This window comes from Falco rusticolus, chromosome 5, assembly GCF_015220075.1.
Source record: "Falco rusticolus isolate bFalRus1 chromosome 5, bFalRus1.pri, whole genome shotgun sequence".
NCBI lineage: Eukaryota > Metazoa > Chordata > Aves > Falconiformes > Falconidae > Falco > Falco rusticolus.
In genome coordinates this window covers 73466576-73489077 of record NC_051191.1, presented here as the reverse complement: position 1 = coordinate 73489077, position 22502 = coordinate 73466576, and the positions used below count along the sequence as shown (strand labels likewise).

Genomic DNA, 22502 nt, shown 5'->3' with positions numbered 1-22502 from the left:
CTCCTCATGTGAGAGTCCACAGAGGTCTACTCATTAATTTTAATGGAAACCAAAACTGGTTCCAGCATCTTCAAACTTGCCTTCATTAACATGAGAGCCTTCTACTCCACGCCTCCTTCAGCATAAAGCAATGTTCTCTGCGTATGTTCCTTTCCCCTTTCATGTCTCTTTTGTATCCTACCTTTCTGTACACATCTCTGAAACCTTTTTTCCCTTTGCTAACATATGCCATCTATACTTGGCAAAACTTAGGTCACTGTCTCTGAACAAAGCTTGCTGCAGGGTACATACAATGCATAACACAATGCTGCAAACATGAACAGTTTTTATTTTGATCAGATTCTCCAGAAGTTTTGTGGGTTTTTTCTTTTTCATTATCCTATTCCCTTACATTTTTGCACTCTATATGTTTAATGAATATTATTTCTAAAAAAGTCACTGGATCATCTTGTGATCCAAGTTACAGACTTGGCTGAAAAAATCTTAATTTTTAAATTGTTTTCATTGTATAAGGTATGAAAGTGACACATATACTCTTTTTAGTGGTTTGTGTTGTATTTCTAGCATTTTATTCCTAAGTAATTTTTGGTTTATCTTGTTTAATAAACCCCAATATTTCAGAAAAAAAATTGTCTTTTCATAAATAGAACATAAATTGCTAAAAGTTATCTCAATAAAATTTGGATAAAGCAACATGAAAGATATGCAGTAAAGAATGTGTTTGTTTTCACAGACTACTTTGTTTCGGCAAAAAGATTACCTTTGGTTGAGAAAACTTTTAGTGCAAACAGTTTTGAGCTGCTTGAATGTGTTATACTAGTGAATAAATTCCCTAACAGAATCGGATTTAACTGAGATTACAATCTGGGCCATCATATGCCCCAAAAGCCAAACCCAGTGATGTTAATGACAGACTTTCTACTGACGTCAATGAGCTTTTGACCAAGCCCTAAAAAATTTTCCAACTTTAGTCAACAGACATGCTCTTTTTTATTTCTTGCAACTCCCTCAATTTTTGTTCTGCACTTGGAAAATTACTAGTTGCTAACACCAGACTTAAAAAATTAGTTGGAGCCAAACACAATTTTTTTCACATATATAGACCTGAATAAACTGTTTTTTAACACAGATACAGACAAGCAAAGTATTTTAACTTCAGTATCGGTTCAGATTTATCTAACATTCAAACACATTATCACCAAGTGGCAATTTTTTTCCTACAGAAAAGGCCAGAACAGGAAATGAGTTGAAAGCTGCTTATTCACACTTTGAAGACGGATAAGCAAAATACCATCCTTAATTACAGTTCTTAAATTCATCTATACTATACTATCAATTATGTATAGGAACATTATTGTTCCTAATTTTACCAGGAACTAGTTTCTTGGGTTTATTCCAAAGTGGGCCCCAAAGACACTCATGTTTCTGTGTATGTCACACATTGGTCACAGACACAAAATAACTTGCAACAGCTGCCTAAACCTCAGGAATCACAACTGCTGTCTCCATGTACATTTTGGGTACATGCAAATGTTTTTATATGTACAAACATATTATGACTATAAAGCAAATTTGTCAGAAAAGGCATAGGAACACAAGGATTGAATGATATGTAAAGTAATAGAAGGAGATTTTCAAAATCACAAATTGCTTGGCATTCAAATGGAATCCACAAGTATTTTCAAAACTACTAAAATTTCCCTCCCTCTCTTCCTGGGGAAAAGGAATTGTGAGGGGGAGAGGACAAGACAGTAGTTTGTGGGTAAAGCATCATGAAAGGACTCTGGATACTCAGCTCCTATTCTATCAAATGTTCTGTGTAACCATGGAGTAAGTCACTTTTGTTTTTGTATTTCAGTTTCCCACCTGTAAAACAGGCACAAAAGAAGTAATTTCTTACACCGTAAAGGTCTTGGAATGATAAACTCATTAATAACACAGGAAAGTCCTGCTACGACAATGTTGGCTAAAAGCATTTGTATAGTACCACAGTTAAGATGACTCCTTAGCTGGACAAAAAAAGAAAAGGAAGTGTTCTACACTGTGTCTACACAGTTGTTTTTTTTAAAAAATAAATTATATATTGAAATATGCATCTAAGTAATGATCTCCAAAACAAAATGTTTCCTCAGACTGCTCTTGTTAGGTGTGCATGTATGCACTGTTTGCATATCACGTACACAGGCTATTTATACACTTGTGGGGTTTAAGATACACTCCACTTAATCAAAACACATATACAGTAGGGGAACAGCTGCAATCACATCTCAGTGGGCTAAATTACAGTACACCAGTGAATTATTCATTCAAAAAGATCTGTAGCAATCACACATTCATTGCGTGATTTGCAATCTAAGAGGAATCCTCTCCTTGCCATACCAGCCGATGTGCGCACACATCAGCTACTGATGTTGGTGAGAGTTCAACACGCATCCTCCAGCACACCAGCTCAAGAACCTGTCTTCCCCACTTGTCCACGATCCTTTTATTCTGTCACGCAGAACAGCAACCTGAAATGCTCAACTGTTACCTTGGCTTTCATTTCACACGCCTCTTTTATTTTGCTCTTTCTTATGCTATTACTGGGGAAAGTGAAAAAACTTTCAACAATTTGGATTTTTACTTTTCCCATCTAAAAAAAAAGATACTTCCACTTAAAACCTACCCATGTCAATGGCTATACAAAGCCACAAAACTTCTAGCAAGGAAAATCCTCTGATATTACATATGATGGTTTAACCATTGCCCTGAAAACACTCGGAGAAATCCTTCATGGTAAGAAAGGTATGTCAGCAACAGTTTAAAATTAATCCCCTGAGAAGGAAGTTCCCTCCCAACAAGTGAGATTTAGCAGGTTCCTTTTTTGAAAGGACAAATTCACATGACTTTTTTCCGTTAACTGAGAGAAAAGCGAAGACACGGTAGAGGCTGGTATTAAAGAACCGAAGTATCTACTACTGACACTTTAAAATTAAGTCCATCAAGCCACACATAAGACCTCTCTCTCAGTCACCAAAACAGTGGAAAAACAAACACTCTTTTACCAGAGCACAGCGTCTCTCAGCTGTGTAACCATTTCACCTGTTCAAGTTTGATTACATTCCAGCCTCTGGCACTGTTAATCCTGGTAACAGTTTTATGCAGTTAGCAGCTGCTTCATGGATGGGGCTCTATTGTTCATTTGCATTGCGAATTGCTCTGCTAATGTGTGCTGGCACAACATTTCATCGAACTCTGAGCTGGGATTGTACTCACCAACACCTGATGCTGCTGCTTCTTGCTTTCCCCACTTCGGAAAGGCAGACAAGGACCTACACAGATCCCGCTGAATCAAACACCCAGGGCCCTTCTTTCTCCCCCTAACAACAGCAACAAAAAAACAAGGACTGGCCCACAGTTTGTGTCTTCTGCTTCTGTTCCACGCTAGGAGCCGCAGGAAGGCTTGCTCATGTACAAGAAAGTTGCCTCTGTACTGCCAAACAGCTTTCCACCTATGGAGGAAATACCTCTTCCAAGGTTTAATGATAAAGCAGGCTTCTGCCCTTTCAGGATGAGGTCAATAATCTTCCTTTGTTAATCTTGGGCAAGCTTTACTTAATCTAGCCCCCTTGTCACCTTTGTGATTGACAGGAAAAGTCATGTCACTGGACAATGGACTTATCCTCAGTGAGCAATATCTTTTTTAAAGATTACACAATGTTACCCTTGCTCTCATAAAAAGTGCAAACATTTTGCTGTTAAAAGAAACTATTCATTCCAACTGTATCTTTCAAATTGTCTCTCTCTGTTCCCAGGGTCCGACCGAGGCCTATTTCAGTTCTACAGGGGGACAGTGAAGCAGATTGCACTTGGTGAGATTTCCAAAAAAACTCTCAGTGCCCTAAATAGATCTCACCTTCTTCCTCACCTAGAGGTGCACATTACTCTTATTCTGCAATAAAATTAAGACAAAAAACTGTTTCTGTGAAATCAAATTTTTGTCTCCAACCAACCAATAATCAAAGCAGAAGAAAACTCAGAACTAAGTCGGAAACTGTTAATTACCACTATATGGGATGCAAGCAGGCTGCCTCTGCAGAAAAAACAAACAAACAAAAGAACACAACGATGAGAATCAAGCTTCTGGTTTTGCAGCTGAAAACACCTGGAATAAAATAAGCATGTCTTTAAAACAAGCACTGATATTGTCTGATTTTAAGAAGCCTGTGATCCTAAAAGCAACCTCACAGGTTCTTTTTTCAAAGCTGGAATTTTGCCCACACTTTGTACTTTTAGAATGCATAAAGAAGACACCAAAGCAATTTTTTTGTCTGCTTTCTACAGCAGAAATGCAGTCCTATTTATTTTATAGTCTCCATAGTGACCAGGAAGCTGGTAACAGCATGACATAAGAGATAATCAGAAAACAGAATACTTCACACCTCCGAAGACAAATAATTCTTAAGCAGTTTAGTACTGTTTGCTATTTATTTTTATTTATTTTGCCTAATAAACTTTTAGGAAATGAATATCTGTGTTTAAGATTCAACAGAATAGCTACTTCAAGGGAAAATCTGAAAGCTATAAAAAACACTCCTAATAGCCACAGGAGGTCCACCACCAATTAAGAGAAAAACTAAACTGATATTTCCAATGTTTTTTATGGTTTAAAAGAAGCAAAACACAGACAATAGTCACAAAGCAAGAATAATCTTTCTTTTTTCCCTTTAACCTTCCATTTACAATCTTTGCCTAAATTAATGTCATTAACTTACTTCAGGAGCAAAAGTGCCAACAGCTTTCAACTAGAAACGTATCTTCGAATCACTTAAGTGATTTGGAAAATCCTCTACTTCTACATTCTATGTCACAGGGGCTGTAGGGCAGACATTACCAAAAACCTGTGTGGTTTATGGCGGCTGTAACCTGGCACCTTCAGGAAGATGAAATACATACTCCACCAGACTTCCCAGTGGACACTGCTCTTGTTACACATTAGAATTTCTTTGCTTCTGTCTTACATTTAAATAGGTCTTTTTTCTATAGCTTTCCTTTATGGAGAAAAGTTCTTCATCAGTGGTGGAAAGGAATGATCCCAAGGAGATTTAAAAGAAGCAGTGGAGGATACAGTGAGAAAAATGCAGACCAGGAAAAAGGGGGCATAGAGGGGGGAAAAAAATGGAAGAGGATAAATACACCATTAGGAAGTAAGAACAACAAGAACGCATAACTCAAGGAGGGATAAAAGCAATGTTGAAAGGTGTCACATAAACAAACTTAGAAAGATATATATCCACAGGCTATGGTTCTGCAATTATATCTATGCAAACCGACAGCTATTCTTATACAGGTGTTTTTTTCTAGGACTGTGGTTTTAATGACAAGGACCTGCAACGTAATGGTGAATGAAGTTGTCGATTAATGGATCTAAAAGGTCAGCTGAAGAGATCATCATGGCACAGGCGTAAGAATTTTACCTGAATTAGGTGAACTAAACACAGTAAACAAAGATGCTAATTTTCTTCTTTTTACTATTATAGTGCTACAGCCAAGCAAAATACATTCACATCAAATATTGTTTTGGCTTTGCTAAGATGATGTATTAGGGATGCCATGATCCATACTTTGGAAGTATTACCAATTATCAGACTTAGAGAATCCTGATCATATCAAGCTGTCCCTCTAAAATGTTAATACTTTGCTTGGTACTGGAATATTTTTGGGATTTTTGGGGGGAAATTGTTACTATCTCTTGTCCTTCAGGTTGTATTTATTTATGTCAAGTGCTGTATCTAATTAATGATTTCTTTGTGATGAAGCAGAAGATACACTGGCAGAGGTTTCAGTGGGAAGACTAACAGGTATTTCCAAGGTTTGACACCTATCAACCTGGCTGAAAATTATTGGAAGTTAAAAAAGAAGGCCATCTGCTCTATGAACTGTGCTACGTCAGACACTTTCCTTTCTTCTACCTTTTTCCTCCATATGTAAAATAAGATTTTCTGCAGCTTAGGGCATTTTATATAATTGATGTAAAAAGCCAAGAGATTATTGGACAAAGCTTCATAGCGGTTGTATTTTCATTTTTATTGATGCCATAAATACTCGGTTCATACATTACTCTGTGGTGCACTACAGCCCAATCATCTGAAACTGGAAATTGGGAACTCTCTCATACATCAAGTGCCACCCCACAATATCTGACAGTAACACTGAAATGTACTTCAATTTCTTCTAAATATCATGACACTCAGACTGCTGCCATAGCTGCACAAGCAAGGGTAAATTTCAAGCATTTCCAAGGTTTGCAGACGTAAGAAACTGTTCAGTTGTGTTCACACAAAAGGAGTAACTTATAATCCATTTTGCATTGATTTCTAACTTTATCATCTGATTTACAGAACATAGGAGCAGATTTTTCAAGGATTTAAAGTATCTAAAGATATAAGGAGGTGCCTAGCTGGATTTTTGAAAATGCACAATAATATATATTCATTTAATTCCCACTGATTTCATTGTAGGTCCCTGAAAATAAAGAGCTGGAGCTAGCACAGTGCAACCGGCTGACTCTGTGCTTCTTCAACAGACCATTATCAGCCTATCTACAGTACAGAGCACAATCTGATAACTGATGCTTTAAGACAAACATTTCTTCTCCTCTGGCTGTTCTGCATTCCAGCCCATCCCCAAACACAGGGCACAAGTTGAGTATTTCTCACTCCTTGCCCCACTATTTCTACTTGATTTATTACAAATCAAAGAACTATATGCAAACTGTGGATCTGCTTGTAGTAAAAAAATACATGAGTTGTGAGTGAAATTTTAGAACCTTTTCATATTGTATGTGTAACAGGTGTTTTTTTAAAATTATTTTCTTTTGTGCTACAGATTCTGGTTTTATTTTTAGCCCACCTCTTTGTCCCATTTCTTGCAATAAAGTGTTCCTCCATGTATAAAAGTAAATTGCAAATCTTTCTACAGAATGTAGATATTAAATATAGTAAAATAGTAATGACTACTTTGTATTGGGTAAATGTGGTTAGTGACATAATTCCTGACATCTATTCTCAGACCTGATCTCTTCTACTGCCTCTTTCTCCAGCAAAATTCATTTTAAGAATGTAATACAGGATTACATCTATTTGCTCTCAAAATACTTAACAAACAAAACTGGCATTTTGAGAAGGCCTAATATGTTAGCTATAACCTGCAAAAACAAAGAACATGTTGTACTATAACAGCCTTGTTATCTTCATGCTAGTAATCTTCATGCTTAAAAATAATAAATAAAACTCTGCAAAAGCACTTTTAAGACTTTTATGATCTCTTCCCTAGGGGGCTAAAGATCACCCTTATGACCTTGCTAAACAAAAAATAAGACTACTTATCAAAACAGCTTGGTAGAGTCTTCAGCATACATTAAATCCTTGTAATAGTTTGGAAATCATGCAGTATAAAGTGATTATCTTTGTAAAAATACAAGCTTACTAACCACATACAACAACTCTGGCTTTGTAAGTGTAATAAAACCTATGCTGAGTGTCAAAAAGAGTTTCATCACCAGCTTTCTCAGTATGAAACAAACCCATTGTCTGTGCTAACTCCTTGAAAGACTGGGAGAGGACCTTCTGAACAGAATTTAGAGATACAATAAAAGAAATGTGATAGGCTAGCAATGGCTCCGGGGCTGTTCACAGCTCCCCAGCTTTCACCACAGCTTTCAGATAGGAAAGGGATGTAAACTCACCCCATTTGTTCTCTGGCAACCTACAAAAAATTCACCCCAAACAGACTTCACCTCTTTCCTTTGTCCGGGTGACTGACAGTAAAGACAAGCCATATAGGATTTGGTCAAAAACTGCGTCCTCTCTGTTGAGGACGATTTGGAGGGTATCTTGTCTGGGGAGAACCCTCCAAGCTGAGGAACAAAAGAAGGAAAACATCCTGCACCCATAAGGGTCTGTGCTTACGGTCACTCTAAGGCACTGTGATTCTGCCAAGTACCAAAAGCAGGTACGTAACAAAATGGCACACACAGCCCTCTGGTGTGGCCCCACTTGTTTCATTTGCGCTAGTAAAATGTCTCAGGCAGCGAGGCTTCCCATTTTCCCTATGAATATGCTATGCAGTTAAAAACAAAACCAAAAACCTCACTGCTCTGAAACATTGCCTCATATTTGCTTCCTTTCAACCCAAACCTCTCCTATATAGTTGCTTCTTCCAGCGCTCTGGACTGTCCCTCTTCCATGTTAGAGCTTGTACCATTGCATCCTTTCGGACAGTTAGCATATATTTGCTTTGTTATTACTGCCCCACATTTAGCCTTTCCTCACAAATCAGCCCCTACAACTCCTTAATCATTTGTTGCTCGCATCTAAAGATCCCTCCAATTTGCTGGTTTCTCTAACATGGGCAGAACTGAACACATTTCACATGTAATCTTAGCAGAGTTATGAGGAGAAGGACAATTACCTCGTTACTGCCTTTTTTGCTGCCTTGCTACATGACAAGCTCATACCTAATTTGTTTTAACACACCTAAATGTTTTTCAGCATTACTGTTTTCCAAGTGCCTTACTCTCATTGATTATCTGTGTTTGGATTACTTTATCCAGCTGTATCAGTTTGTAATTTTACATTTGATTATTTCCTGCCATGCAGTCTCCCCTTGATTCCTTTGGTATTACGGTTTTGTTCTTCCCGGTGCACCACTGGCCACTTTAATGAGTGTATTTTAATTCACTTGTTCAAGCTTCTATAACAATGTATTTATTTCTCTGTATTTCTATAATGTTGCTACAGGCGCCCACTGTCCCATGAATCCTGTACCAAGAAGCAGACAGCTTACAGCAGGCAAACGGGACTACTATAACCATACTCTTTCAGTGCACAGTTTTTTCCAGCAACCTCAGAATAACACAAGAGATGTTGCTACATAAGTAGGAGGCTCTGGAAGGCCAGGGTAAGCAAAAAAGTACTATAAGGAAGAACACCTGTGCAGAGTATACTGCCCTAGGAATTTCTTCCTCACTTCTACTGAAGGAATTCCTCTGACAATCTCTGACATTGTGGCTTTTCAAAGAAGGTATGCATAGTTTTCCGACATTCAGTATATCTGCCTCTTTCTACTAGTTAAGTAACATCATATTGTACAACATCATTTCGCTCTTCTCTCAATAACTTAATGCATTACTGGTTTTCTTTTTTTATAGTTACCTTACCTGGAACATTGAAATGAGATGCATGAAACACTGTATGAAGGAAGCATCTCTCAATGTGTGCATACTTAGGGACTGAATTCCATGCAACTTCCAATAATCAACTCATTTGGAATTATCTGTTTTTTGTATCTTTGAAGATCTTAGTCCACACATTTAATATTGGGAATCTTGCACATATCCTACATGAAGTGTAGGTGTGTGGCTAAATCCACTAAACTTCTAAAGTAATTACATTCTGTGCTATGTATGTCACGTATTGTTCATGAGCCTTCTCATCTCACATCTCTTTACTTTTACTGTGTATTTGTTCTCTTGCTTCTCAGAAGATTACAACTAGACTTAGCAGGACAGTAACAGTCAAAATCATCTTTGCCTCCACAGAGATTAGTATCACTATTTCTTTTCCTGAAAGCAATCTTCTAGAAGTTCTCATTTTCTAGAAGGGCCAGAAAACATTATTTTATTAAAATGGAATAGCTACTTGAGAAATATCCCCACTGTCTCCACTGGAGTTAACTGTAGCATAAGATACCACATTTAGAATACAAATTTTTCAAAATGAATTCTCCTGTTCAGAAATAGGTTTGTCTCATTCATTTATTTTTGAAATGCATACCATCTAGCACGTGGGACTCCTGGCTCTGCTTTTATCTAAGTTCTCTATTCTTTTACCTTCTTTTTATAGACTTCACCAATTATTTTCTGTGTACTACTCACTCTCTTACATTTTCTTAGTAATGGTTACACAATAGTTTATAGGATTTTTCCAAGCAGTAACTGCTTTCATACTTTCTAACAGTTACTAAAAGACCTATTTTTTCTCCAAAATTTATTTCAACTGCTTTCCTTTATGTCTTCTATAACATGATTTTCTATCTATCAACAACTGTTCCACAATTTTACTGAAATAGAACTCAGAATTCTGGTTTAAACCAAAGTAGTTTTCTCAACTTTAGAGGAAAGATTGGATAGGAAATAATAATAATAATAAATGAAATATACATACTCTGTGTTTAACAACACAGAACAGATACATTCACAGAAAGTTAGTTCCACAGAACATGTTTACAGCACATGAATCAATATTATTTGGATCTTTTGCACTTCAAACAGAGAATGGTGCCTGATCAGAAAATACCAAATATATCAGAATAATTAATAAAATGTATATGACTAAAGCAATTCACATAACACTAATACATAAATTTAATATGTGTTAGAGCTACTCAAAAATCTGTTAATTAATCCCCACAAAATCCCTTTGTGATACTGCATGTAGGGCAAATTAGGAAGTGACGTGAACTGACTTGCTAGGTTCCAAAGCAGGTAACAGCAGAGCACACTCAGCACCCAAGGGTTACCAAGAACCAATTCTCTGTTCACTCATCTGGGTCTTAGTACACCTCAAATGGAAACATTATGCTCTGCTCAGGGGAGCAGCATGATGTCATTTTATCATTTAAGTACCATTCTAAAGCTCACTCAAGCAAAGCTTAAAGAAGATTTAAAATGCACATAGACCCCACACACAGAAGCCAGTTTAGACTGTGGCTGAGTGATGCAAAAAACCCAATAAATTCTAACTTATGACAGATTCACAGTTGTTCTTACTCTACAGATCAGTTATTCTTTCTCCTGTTCTTTTAAACTGCAGTGAGTAGCTTACTTTGCCTACTACGAAGAGACCTTTGTGATAATATGATATCAAGGGATGTTGTGACATTCCTGATTAAGAATTACACAGTAAGCAAACTGTACAGAAATGCTAATTTTCTTTCCATTCCTCATCACTTACCTAAATTATTCTGAATAATACAAATGATCTTGATTTGCTTTAAGGCAGTTCATTCTCATTCTTTTATGCCATTTTTTAAAAAAGAAATCATACTCCTGTAGCTGATTAAGTCCACTACGTATTTTCCTTAACAATTAATTTTGTGCACTGTTGTATGTCATGTTCACAAACAAACAAAACCCCCTAAAGGACATCTATTCTTCTACAGTCATAGCCAACTACCCACCATCAGCAGAGGATGAATAACTTTTGCTGGAAATAGCCTTTCTTCTCCAAGCTCCTCTTTGAATCACTGATTTCTGAGTATTCCCTGTAGTTTTCAGTCATCATGAAGTGATGCTGAAAAACCCACAGAATTGCCCAACCCGAATAAGACAGACACAATTTTCTCCACTTTGGCTGGAAAAAATGTAAGCCTACTTTGTGACAAGGAAGTATTGGTTGACTAATAGAGCATGGTTTTACAAAATCTGTCTTTTTTCTAACCTTAAATTTATCAAGAGTGAGTCTCAGGATGTGATCCAGCCAGGTATCACTGTGACTACCAGAACTGAGCTGATGTACAGAAGGTTTCTAAGTAAAAGTTCTCTGCAATCCATTCATTTTACTTAGCAACATCAAACAGGGAAAAATAATTAAAAAGCGCCTATTGAGCACCTAGAGACCTTGAGCACAGACAGGGGGTGAACACAAAGACAGGGTATTTGGTTATAAGAGTCACACTTGATCTTTATATATATATATATATTTATTTTTTTTCCCCATACACATTAAAAGAAGTTACAGTACATTTTTGAGGGTTATTTTACTTTCTTCTATTCTGGTCTATGAGTGTCTACGCTTTCAGTATACATACTTAAACATACTCATAAGAGTTACGCAAAATACCTTGATTTAAGTTTTGTTATCTTCAGATGTATAGGAAGACTACATATTTGAAAAACAAATTGTCTGAATAAATTCCATTAGGTGAAGTAAGTGTGAAAATCACATTCAAATGACATTAGAAAAAGGAACAATGCTGACAGCTTATTTGTACTGTACAAGGTACAAGCAGGCAAAAGCTAGTTTCTGCCATGTAAGACAGGTCCATGTGAAAGATCCAACCTTCCATAAAATATCTTTGATGATACTGGAGGTTGCACTTACACATTTATATAAAGCTCCTCTCAATACATTCCTGTATTACATTTCTGTTATTCTAACCTTACATAGTGTCTCCTATCTACAGGTTCAAAGAAACTTTTAAAAATTGAGGGCTGAAAGAAGATGTTACAATGACACTATGCTGCAACATTGATATAGCTGACCGCTGACTGCTGCTTTAGTAGTTAATGTAGTACATCATAGTCATGGTCATGGCTATTAATATTAGCAATATTTATACTACTACCATTGTGTTTCTTTCACTAGTGTCATGTGTTAATCGGGAAGCATGTTTGTATCATCCATAGAAATGTAAGGTACTTTCTTTCTTCCGTCCAGGCCTTATGTTAAAGCAAAGCTGAAGTATTTGGAAGGAACACATATATATTCTGCCAGCTGCCCTGTCTTTCAATCTGATTTTACGCACCTTTATCATAACATCAGTTTTCACTGATTATTTAGGAATCAGACTCATAAAGTAAGGAAGTCTTTACATTGTAGGTTCAAATTCACCCCAAGCCTCTACAAATCAAGATACTGTTATAACATATGGAGTTGTAATGCGAAAAAAATTGGATGATATATGAACCACAGGCACTCAAATCAACCAAAATACCATCTTCCATCTTCAAAGGAGAAAACCTGGGATTAGGAAGGCTCATAGAGTGGAACAGGGATGCACAGTTATATTTTCAGTGACTAAATGGAGAATTTGTGAGGATTGCCTAAACAACATCCTTTTGTAAACATTTTTCCATTAAGAAATTAGTTATCATCCTGCTTCTCCTGATTTCAGCACATATTTATTCTCTAAAGAAGCTGGCCAGAACATCGAATGATTTAGCAAGAGTTTCAGAAGATCTCCATCAGCAAATTGCGTTTAACTCCACGGGTTATTTTCAGTGAAAATGGGATCACTTGTTCACAAGAATGAAGTGTTCTGGAAATCACACTTCCAGAACCCATTTTATTTTAAGCCTTTATGTGCAAGTTTGTTAATTTTCATCACAGCTATTATTCCTTTAAATAAAAAGTAGAACTTTCTTTCTTGGATGTAACATAATAAGTCTTAGTACCAGAGAGGTCAGTTTATGCACAATGTACACTTAACAAAATATGACCAGAATTAGCTGTGAAAATTTCTCAAAAGAACGAGTAGTCTTAGGTTTTACTCTTTTGCTCAAGCATGGATGAAAAGAAACATTCTCTTACAATATCCAGTGAAGATACTAATAAAAATAAACTGGAAAATAGACAGCAACAAACATCTTTGGAAATTGCTAGCTGTTCTTGTGGCTGCAAGGGCTGCAGTTACCTGAGACTGGCACAGAGTAGTAGAAGTTTATATCGAAGCACTTGCGCTCAGCTTCTTTAACAGGTGAACTTCCAACAATATATGGGGATAAGCAGAACAGTGGCTTTAAAATAACATCTTTATTCAACATATTTGCTCCCCACGTATTTTCCGAGTCATGTCTATCTGCCTGCTTTATTGACTACTTTTTTTTTTTAGCTGCCATTAGCACTAAAGGGTCAATACAGCTACAAAAGAAGGAACTGGAGTCTGTTTTGCAGACATATCATCAACAAAATTGTCAGTTAAGTACCATTTGCAAAACGTTTATTACTTGGGATGACGTGAGGCAAAAAAAGACACAGCTTTATTTTCAAACCCTGGGTTAAGTTATAGCATTATATGCAATTAATAAAAATATCATATTTTTATGCAACTAAGTTTGACCTCTAAAGCCACAGCAAGACAGAAAACATGGGACTCTTTAATGTCATTTTTACAGTCATTTATCTGACTATAACCACACTTTAAAGCGTTAAGGTCAGCTGGTCATGAAGCATGAGCTACACTTCTGACTAGCATGCACCACATTTGACTTGAGAGTAAATAAGGGACTGACACTCCATTAACCTTCACAAGTGCAATTATTTATCAAAACAGTTCAAAAGAGTACCCGACAGAGAACTGATAAATCTGGAAGCAAAAAACAAAACTGTAAGAAAACAAACTGATCCTTTGCCAGTGATGAAGAGCTATTTTCTACCACAATTCCTGGGGCAAGTCCTCCAGTCAGTTTTCTAACACAGCCATCCATTTTAAAGGACTGACCCTTATTTCACACTGGCTTTGACAAAATCTCAGAGCTTTTTTTGCTCTTTTTTATTTGTCTTCTTCCTTGGAAATAATATATGCTAATATCCTTACAATATTTTGTAACATATTTACAGGAATCTTCAAAGACTTAGCTCAGAAACAGTGCAGAAAATTCAGAAGAGTTCTGACACGTTTGGTCGTATCTACTCTTTTAGTTTCAGCACAAGACCATTCCTGTTCACAATATTCCTGTTTGGTGAGCTGACTGGCATCTTCCTACCACCATATAAACTTTATTTGTTTTATTACAGAACCTATGGTGGTTTATAGCCACGTGGTCTTCAAATCTTGTTAATTCTGTAAGATTTCTGTAATATCCTTATGTTGTAAAATTCTACCCAAATTCCTCAGTAAAGCATGAGGTTGAGCCGTTCATCAACAGCTGTCATCTGCCATCAATTACTTTGACTTTATGACTGCAGTAGCACTCCGAAATTCCAAAGAAGAGGGAGTTTGCTCGAAACCTTCCACCAGAAAGTGTCAGAAGGGAGAGTGGGGGAAAAATAATAAAATAAAAATAAAATAAAGGGCTTCATCACATAAAGATCCACTCATGATCATCTGGAAATTTCATCCATCATTGCCATCTTGTCTCGCATACTGGTTTTCCTTTGGCAGTAAAGCACACCCCTTTATTCCACTGTACGCTAGACTGATCTCCAGCCTCTCTCAGATGCACACATGGAAAGAAATCACTAAGTATTCACCACTGGAGTTGTAGTTACCACAGCAGAGTTCCAAAAAAAGCAGTGGTGTGCAACAAATTAACTATCCTCCTAGTCTCTGCTCTCCCTCTAAGATGAGTACTTCTTTCACAGGTTTGTAAAAATGCATCAAGTTCCATGAGCACAAACAGCTATGATTTTCAGATGGCTCATACATATACCTTCTTTCTGGTCGTCACAAGACAAAAATGTCATAATGTAAAAATAGAGACAAGAGAGAAAGAATCGCTCTAAGGGGAATGTGGTTTTTTTCTTATCAAGTAGCTCAAAACACAGTAAAAAGAACAGAACTGTTGACTGATATCAAGATCAGTTTCTACTAAGTGTCTTATAATAAAGTAGAAAGATTGGCTTGATAACTCCTTTTAACATAGGATTTATTAAATCCATAAAATACAGCACAACCCTCATTATATCAGTTACCTTATTTCAGCCTGTACAAACAGCGGATTCTTTAAAGATCGTAAAAGGAAATGGATTTTGATTTTAAATCTGTTGCACACTTTATCTGGTACATATGAAAATAATTATGTTCAGAGGACTGAGTACTTTTTAAACGTGACTCTCATAATTGATATCATGAGGTCTGATGTTTATTTTTTCCCATTGACTTCCAGATCAAATGTCTTAAATTTAAAAGATTTCCTCCTTGCCAACTTCTTGTCTTGGAAACTCACTCTGTACCTGAAACTCAATGTTTCTTCTTCCTCTTCTCTATAATAAAAGATCTTGTAGACAGACTCCACTGGCAATTCTTTTGACATGCAGGAGGCAGAATAATCCACTTTGCTATCCCAAAGCTATGCAGTCAGAACTCTGCAAAGCTAAGCAGCCAAAACTTGTCTTCTGCCAGTGATGCAAGCCAAAGTCAGTGGCACACAAACCTTCCTTCCATTAGAAAATCTAACCACAGCTGACCAGACTAGTACCAGAGAGGATTTAACCACAAGTTAATTGAACAAAACTACTCAGCACTATTTATGAAACAGTGTCTGAGGCACCCTGACTCTGTTTTTACTTGGAGTTAGTCTTTCAGTAGCATCTCAGGTGCACCTGCTGCAGATGTCATTGTCATTAATGGAAAATAGATTGTTGTCAAGCAGGAGACATAGCTGATAAAATTTGAAAGTTTTCCACTATAAGTAATTTCACAGAAGCGACAAAACAGTAAAAAAAAAAATTAGAAAAATATGGTGGAGGCAAGAACTCCATATACCAAAAGAAAAGTTTGAGAAGAGGGGATGTGATACCAGTCTTCAAATACAAAAACATTTGCTGTAGGGGAGCACATTTCTTCTTGCTACAGTGATTAAGGCAAGAATTAATGAGCTAAAACTACTCAGTAAAGATTCGAGTTACACATCGGGAATAAATTTCTAATGGTAAAGACAGCAGTACCCTGGGACGGACAGACTGGTAGGTTGTACGTCTCCTGCACTGAGTAACTTCAGGAAGTCAGGCTATTATCTGATAGAAGTTACATCGGTACAGCTGATCCCTGGATTGACTCTGGGACTGGATGACCTCTCACAATCCCTCTCAGCTCTACAATTCCATAAAGTGCAGGGCTCACATACATTGAGAAATAGATGGACTCATTCAGTACGGGCTCTATAGATCTGTAAGGGACTTACTCACTAAGCCAGATCAGGGTTTTTTGGTTGTGTTTCGGATTTTTTATTTTTATTTTATTTCAAATAAATCAATATGCTTGGGCCATTTTCCAAAGATGTGATTTGGTAAGTTTCAAGCCAAACCTCTCAAGCTTTACTCATGAGATAAGTGCTAAACAATGAGCCAGATTCATCAAAGCTTTATAGACTTACTTAAAAGAAAAAGAAACTGATTCAGCCAACTCATTCCAAGCCAAATCAGGCAGTTGAAAAATCTATTCCTGAGATTTAGGAAATCTGTCTTTTTTTAAATTATTTTTAAAATATGTTTCAAGAGTCCCTCTTTTACAGGGGCCTCAGGCAACTCTGTCCAGAACCTGTTTTTTTTCCAGTCTGATTAGGAGCAGTATATTACTCATGCCTATAGAGGATAGTTAAATTATGTTTCTTTGTATATATATACACACCCCTACATATTTTTACATATATACTTACATATATAAACATAAGGATTCAATAATTTTTGATCAAAGGTTTAATAATCGAAACAGTGGGTTTGCTTTTCAAAAAGATTAATAATGACTCTTCTGCTTTACTAAAAGAAAAAAAATCAATGGTAGTGCTAGATACCAATGTACTCTATTAATGCACAAAGATAAAAACAGTTCCATGCTCTCAGACAGGTTTATGAGCCCTAGAACATAAAATCTACACTACTCAGTACTGCCCCTTAGAGTATTTCCTAGGGGGAGGTTGTTTCCCATGTTTCTTCAGCTCTTGGTTTCTCTACCAAGAAAGATAACAACTGAGTCAAATGAGCTAGTTTTTGTGTACACCCTATAAAAATCCTACTGGAATCAGCAAAGTGTTTCAAAAAAGACATCCAATAATTATTACTAGGAGAGAGGAGGACATAGGCCTGGAGTATCCAACCAGGACGGGCCATGGTGTTGACTGTGAACAGGAAGAAGCACATACTGCCTAGCTCTGCACAGTAATGCAGTTTCTAGCATCCCACATCTAACTGTTGAGATGGAGAAAACCTGGGCTGAAAATGCTGTGCTGGGAAAGTATAGAGATCTATGCAGAAGCAGAAAACAGGCCCCCATACATCTTGTAAATTTACTAATAAATTAAACTTCAGCTCCTGAAAGTTGTTTGTGCTATAGTCATAGGCACAGACTTAGCCCTGCAGACCCTTAGGTCGCTGCCCCTCTAGTCCAGTATCAAGCATTTGCTATAAATGTATTTGTCAAAGCAATGAGGAAATGTTCAAAACCGTGCCATGCATTCTTTTCCTGTTTTGTTCTTTTCAAGGAAACTACTTCTTCCAAGAATATGGAAAGACCATATGACTTTGAACTGGAAAACCTGAAAGATCAGTGAGCCTACCTGCTAATGAGCAACTTGCTATTGAAATGAGCTCATTAGCTTTCATTTTTGCTGGCTGCTGATCGATTCATGAGCCACTTACTCGGCCTCTGTAAGCTGCACATAAATTAACAAATACATCGATTTCTACAAATAATAAATCAAGAAGTCAGTCCTTTCCGTACCTCTAGTATAAAGGCTTAGCTCCATGGCCCTCAAAATTCATCCAAAGAAAACAATGATAACATCAGTGTTCACAGATACATTGCATCTCAAATGGTAAATATTCTGCTGCAAAAATAAGCTTTGCTGGCATCTCAGAGAAGTGAATAAAAGCTTGACTCTGAAAATGTTACATACAAAATGTACAATACAAAATGCACAGAATTTTGCATGAATCTGTGTAGGTGGCAGCTCAAGAAATTCACAGTGAGGAACAACTGTCTACAGCAAGGAAAAATCCAAGCTAGATGATCTTAAAGTCCTCTTCCATCTCAGATCATCAAATTTCCATAACCTTCTTCTTATGACTGAAGCAGTGAAAGTCCTATGGCATCCCAGAGTCAGTGCTGTGTTTTTGATGTAAAAGCATTTTCTCTTGTCAACTGGTAAACTCAGTAACATAGGAACAGAACCCGTTAAACACTGTATCATTCAGCAAAAGAAGTGGTAGGGAAGGACTCCTTCACCCAAACATGCAGCCATCACGTTACCATTTTCAGCACATATGGCTATCTCCAGTGCTAGACTGACCAACCTGACTTCACCCGGCCTCCCAACTGTTTATAAAAATTATCGAAAAAATTTATACTTGGGACATGTATGCCTGCAAATTTCAAAGCATTTCAAAACACTGATTTGCAATAATTTGATGAAGGTCATGTGGGCCTTGATCCAAAGCCTATTAAAGACAAAGAAGTCTCTATATTGACTTCAAAGAGCTTTGGATTGGACCCACAGTGAGTCACTGCATAGTAAACAGAAAAATAAGGAACAGAAAACCTGGTCTAAGGAAGAGATGTCATTCTCTCCTTCATTGGCTCAGTTTACTGAAAAAGACAGGGATGTGAGACTTATTTTTCCTGCTTTTCTGTATCATACTACCAGCCCAATGAAATGGCTGTGGCCCTTTTCCCACTTACCTGTATTTCTAGGAGCATTATTCAATTCTAAAAATCCTCTGATACAGTCTAACACAGGAGCCCAACTACATTTTAGAAGCATCCTCATCACCTTGACCCTCAGCAATAACAGCATGACAGCAGCTCGCAGGAGCGCCACGGGAAAGAGCTATGGCAATTTATGCCAGCTGAGGAGGGTGCCAGAAGAGCTGGATGGCATGATCACTCCTAAATAACAGTAAGCTTAGACCTAAATGCAATAACAATAAGGAGTTAAAATATGCAGACCGGAGAACATTGCTTAATCCCAGTTTACTGAAAGGACATGTCATTTTTAGAAAGTTGTCCAAACAACTGTCTTAATATTCTACACCAAAGTGGCTATTAATCAAACAACAAAGGCCCAATTAACACATAGCTGTTGTCACCTTGATGTTAAAAGCCTCTCCCTTCCCCCTTCTTTCTTTCTTTCTGTCTTTAATGTTACAACCTAACCCAAAAATGCCTCAGGGCCCTACAGGGAAAAAAAGACAAGATAGAGGGAGGGAGGGAGGGGGAGAGGGAGAGAAAGTGGGGAGGGGAGAGAAAGAGAGAGAAAGAGAGAGAGAGAGTCTTAAATACCATCTCTCCTCTAGGCAGCAATTTCCACAGATGAAGAGGTCACCACTGTTTAACAGTGTGCTGCCACGTTAATTTAGTATGACAAGATAAAGCAGTAATCTCTGCTCGAAGAGGCTGTAAACCGCCTGCTATCCAGGGACATGCTCGAGTCGATTTGCACTGTATATCACTTTATACAATTGCCGTGACAAAGCCCCCTGAGTTCCCTCATGTAAATCTCTCTCTCTCCCTCTCAACTTCCCTGCCAGTCAGACGGTATCGGATCTGCAGTAAGCTATGCAAACTTCACGTCTTACGCATGCCATTGGATCCCAAAGCTCCCCCCTCCTTCCCCACCCCCCGCAAGAGAAGATGTTTAGGACTTTGATAATCCATTGATCCCACTTCCATATCGGCTTGTATTTTTCAATCTGTCGTGTTAAGTTGTCAGAGAGGGCGATTAAACCGATGTTTCATGTTCCGAGATTTGCGTTCCTGGGAATGATAGTTTTCAAAGCCTTTCTTGCTAGGTTCTGCTTAAAGATTATCCCTAAGAAAGCTGATGTGAATATTATTACTGGCATAAACCTGGTAATAAAACCATAAAGTGTTTTAGGTAAAGACATTTTAGAGATATTCAGGGTTATAAACATAAGAGTTTAAAGCTGGATAGAATTTGGAGTGCTTAAAAAAAAAAAAAAAAAAAAAAAGAGAGAGAGAAAAAGAAAAAAAAGCGCCCTGTCAGGCTGTGGAGTTTTCTCAGCATGAAGCAAAACAACATATGTAAAAGGGAAAAGGGAACTCACATATCTATGTAAAATAAATATAATTACAGAATCACAGAAGAAGGCAGAGGAGAACATTGACCTGTGTACTTAGGAACGAAAAGAAGACAGAGCATGTGTGGCAGTGGTCATGATACTGCCTCAAATAAAATGCAGCGACAGCTATTTCAAGCAAACAGCTAAGAAAGCTGCCTGTGTCTCCAGCAGCCTGCACAGCTGAAAACCTGGTCTTCTTGTTGGGGAAATAGGGTGAATTTTTTTTCAATATGTTGCAACTCTCATATGCCATACTGCATCTCTAGAACATACAAGTTTTAAATTATGTCTCCTCTCTATTTCACATTTAATTTGTGTCGTTTTCCTATGGCCTGCAGGCATGATACAAGTCACAGCACACAATATACCAAATAACGTGCCAAAATGTGAAACTGTGCACATGTATATATATCCACTTTCTGGATTAAACATAGATGAGGACATAAATAGAATTAAAACAAGCAAAGCAAACAGGTTTCTACAGAATAAGACTGGAACTTCACTACAGTTTCTTAACTAATATGCTAGGTCTACCTACTAAGCCTATGCATACTATTTGGACTTGCCAGTACTGCTACAAAAATGACCGAGCAAGGCTAAACCAAGTATTTCGGACTCAACAGGTTACATACACTGTATTCTCTTTATTGAATTAAAATTAATAATAAAATTTGTTATTCTTTGCAGCTGATAGTAAGAATGCCAAATGCTTTATTAAGCACGTAAATTTCTAACAGTAGTTGAGAAGTAATTCCCTAAATTTAAAATGGGGAAAACCACTGGAATCAATGCCATTTTTCAGTATTGAGATAATCTTCTCAAAATAGCCTTTTAAAGATGTGTTGGATGCCTCTGTTCTCCAACAGCTAACCAGCACATTTCAAACTGTACATGTAAGAGTAAAATTTATTATTTGAACTTAACTTTGTTGACTGGATAGATGATAAAAAGTTTGCTTTCAGGGAACATTCAAATCTTATAACCCCCAATAAATACCATCAGTGCTGATTAAAAAAGAAGTCCGCTAGAATATTCACACACAGCCCCCCCAAAAAAAGTTGAACTTGCACATGGTTACTTCTACAAAAGTATGAGAGAATATTTATACAGAAATGTGTGTTATTTCTTTAACTCCACCGTGTACTGTGAATGGGATTACTCTCACCTAATTTTAGCCCCAGACATCTACTTTGAATTAGTCATCAAGGCTCCCTCTATAGTCAATAGATAAGCACTTTCATAGGGTAATTCAACTTTCTTGTCTTACATGCTTATTTTAAGATTGGGTAGGTTGTTCTAGGAGGGAGGTTATCTTTAACCTGTGAAGACAACCCAGACACCTAACTTTTATGTGCCTAAATTTTGGTGAACTAAACTGCAATCTTACTGCATGGCATTCAAGAATCTCCATGAGTATGGAAACACTAATAGACCATAGACCATCATGGATGAAGGACAAATGTAATTTCCATTGTAGGAGCACATAAACTAAGGCACAAACAAGAGAAGTGAATTGCCAACGATAAATGAACAGTTGGAAAGGTGGGAATACAGTCTAACTTCACCCAGTAAACTGAAAACTGGCCTTTTTTATTAATATTTATGAAATTACAAGTACGGAGTCCATCAACTGTTTGTGGTATTTTATAGAGCAAAATAAAGATACAGGCCCTAAATATAAAAGTAAGATTTCAATCAAATTAGTTTACACACATGGAAAACTAGAGAATTCACTGTGGCCCTGTGTCAATATATTACCCAATACTCATGTTGACAGGTTCAAAACTGAAGCTGTGGTCTCTGCCCAAAAGCTAAGTTTACACTGGCCACAAGCAAACAGGAAAAGTACATCATCTACCACAGATGTATTCTTTTCAGAACTGCATCACACTATTTTCAGTTCTGCTTGTAGATACATAAAATTATGAAAACTGTTTTCCAATA

The 22502-nt window shown here is 37.1% G+C and overlaps 1 protein-coding gene across 10 annotated transcripts in view; it reads right to left on the bottom strand.

The window, feature by feature from the left end:
* Window positions 1–22502, bottom strand: part of SOX5 (SRY-box transcription factor 5) — a 341339-nt gene that overhangs the window by 226186 nt on the left and 92651 nt on the right. Inside the window, exon 1 of one of the 10 annotated variants that reach the window (XM_037389417.1) lies at window positions 3256–3468. The exons of the other annotated variants lie outside the window; for them this stretch is intronic. The gene's annotated coding sequence lies outside the window, so the exon portion shown is untranslated. Of the gene's footprint in view, window positions 1–3255; window positions 3469–22502 lie in introns of those variants that run through there. 10 annotated transcript variants of the gene reach the window in all.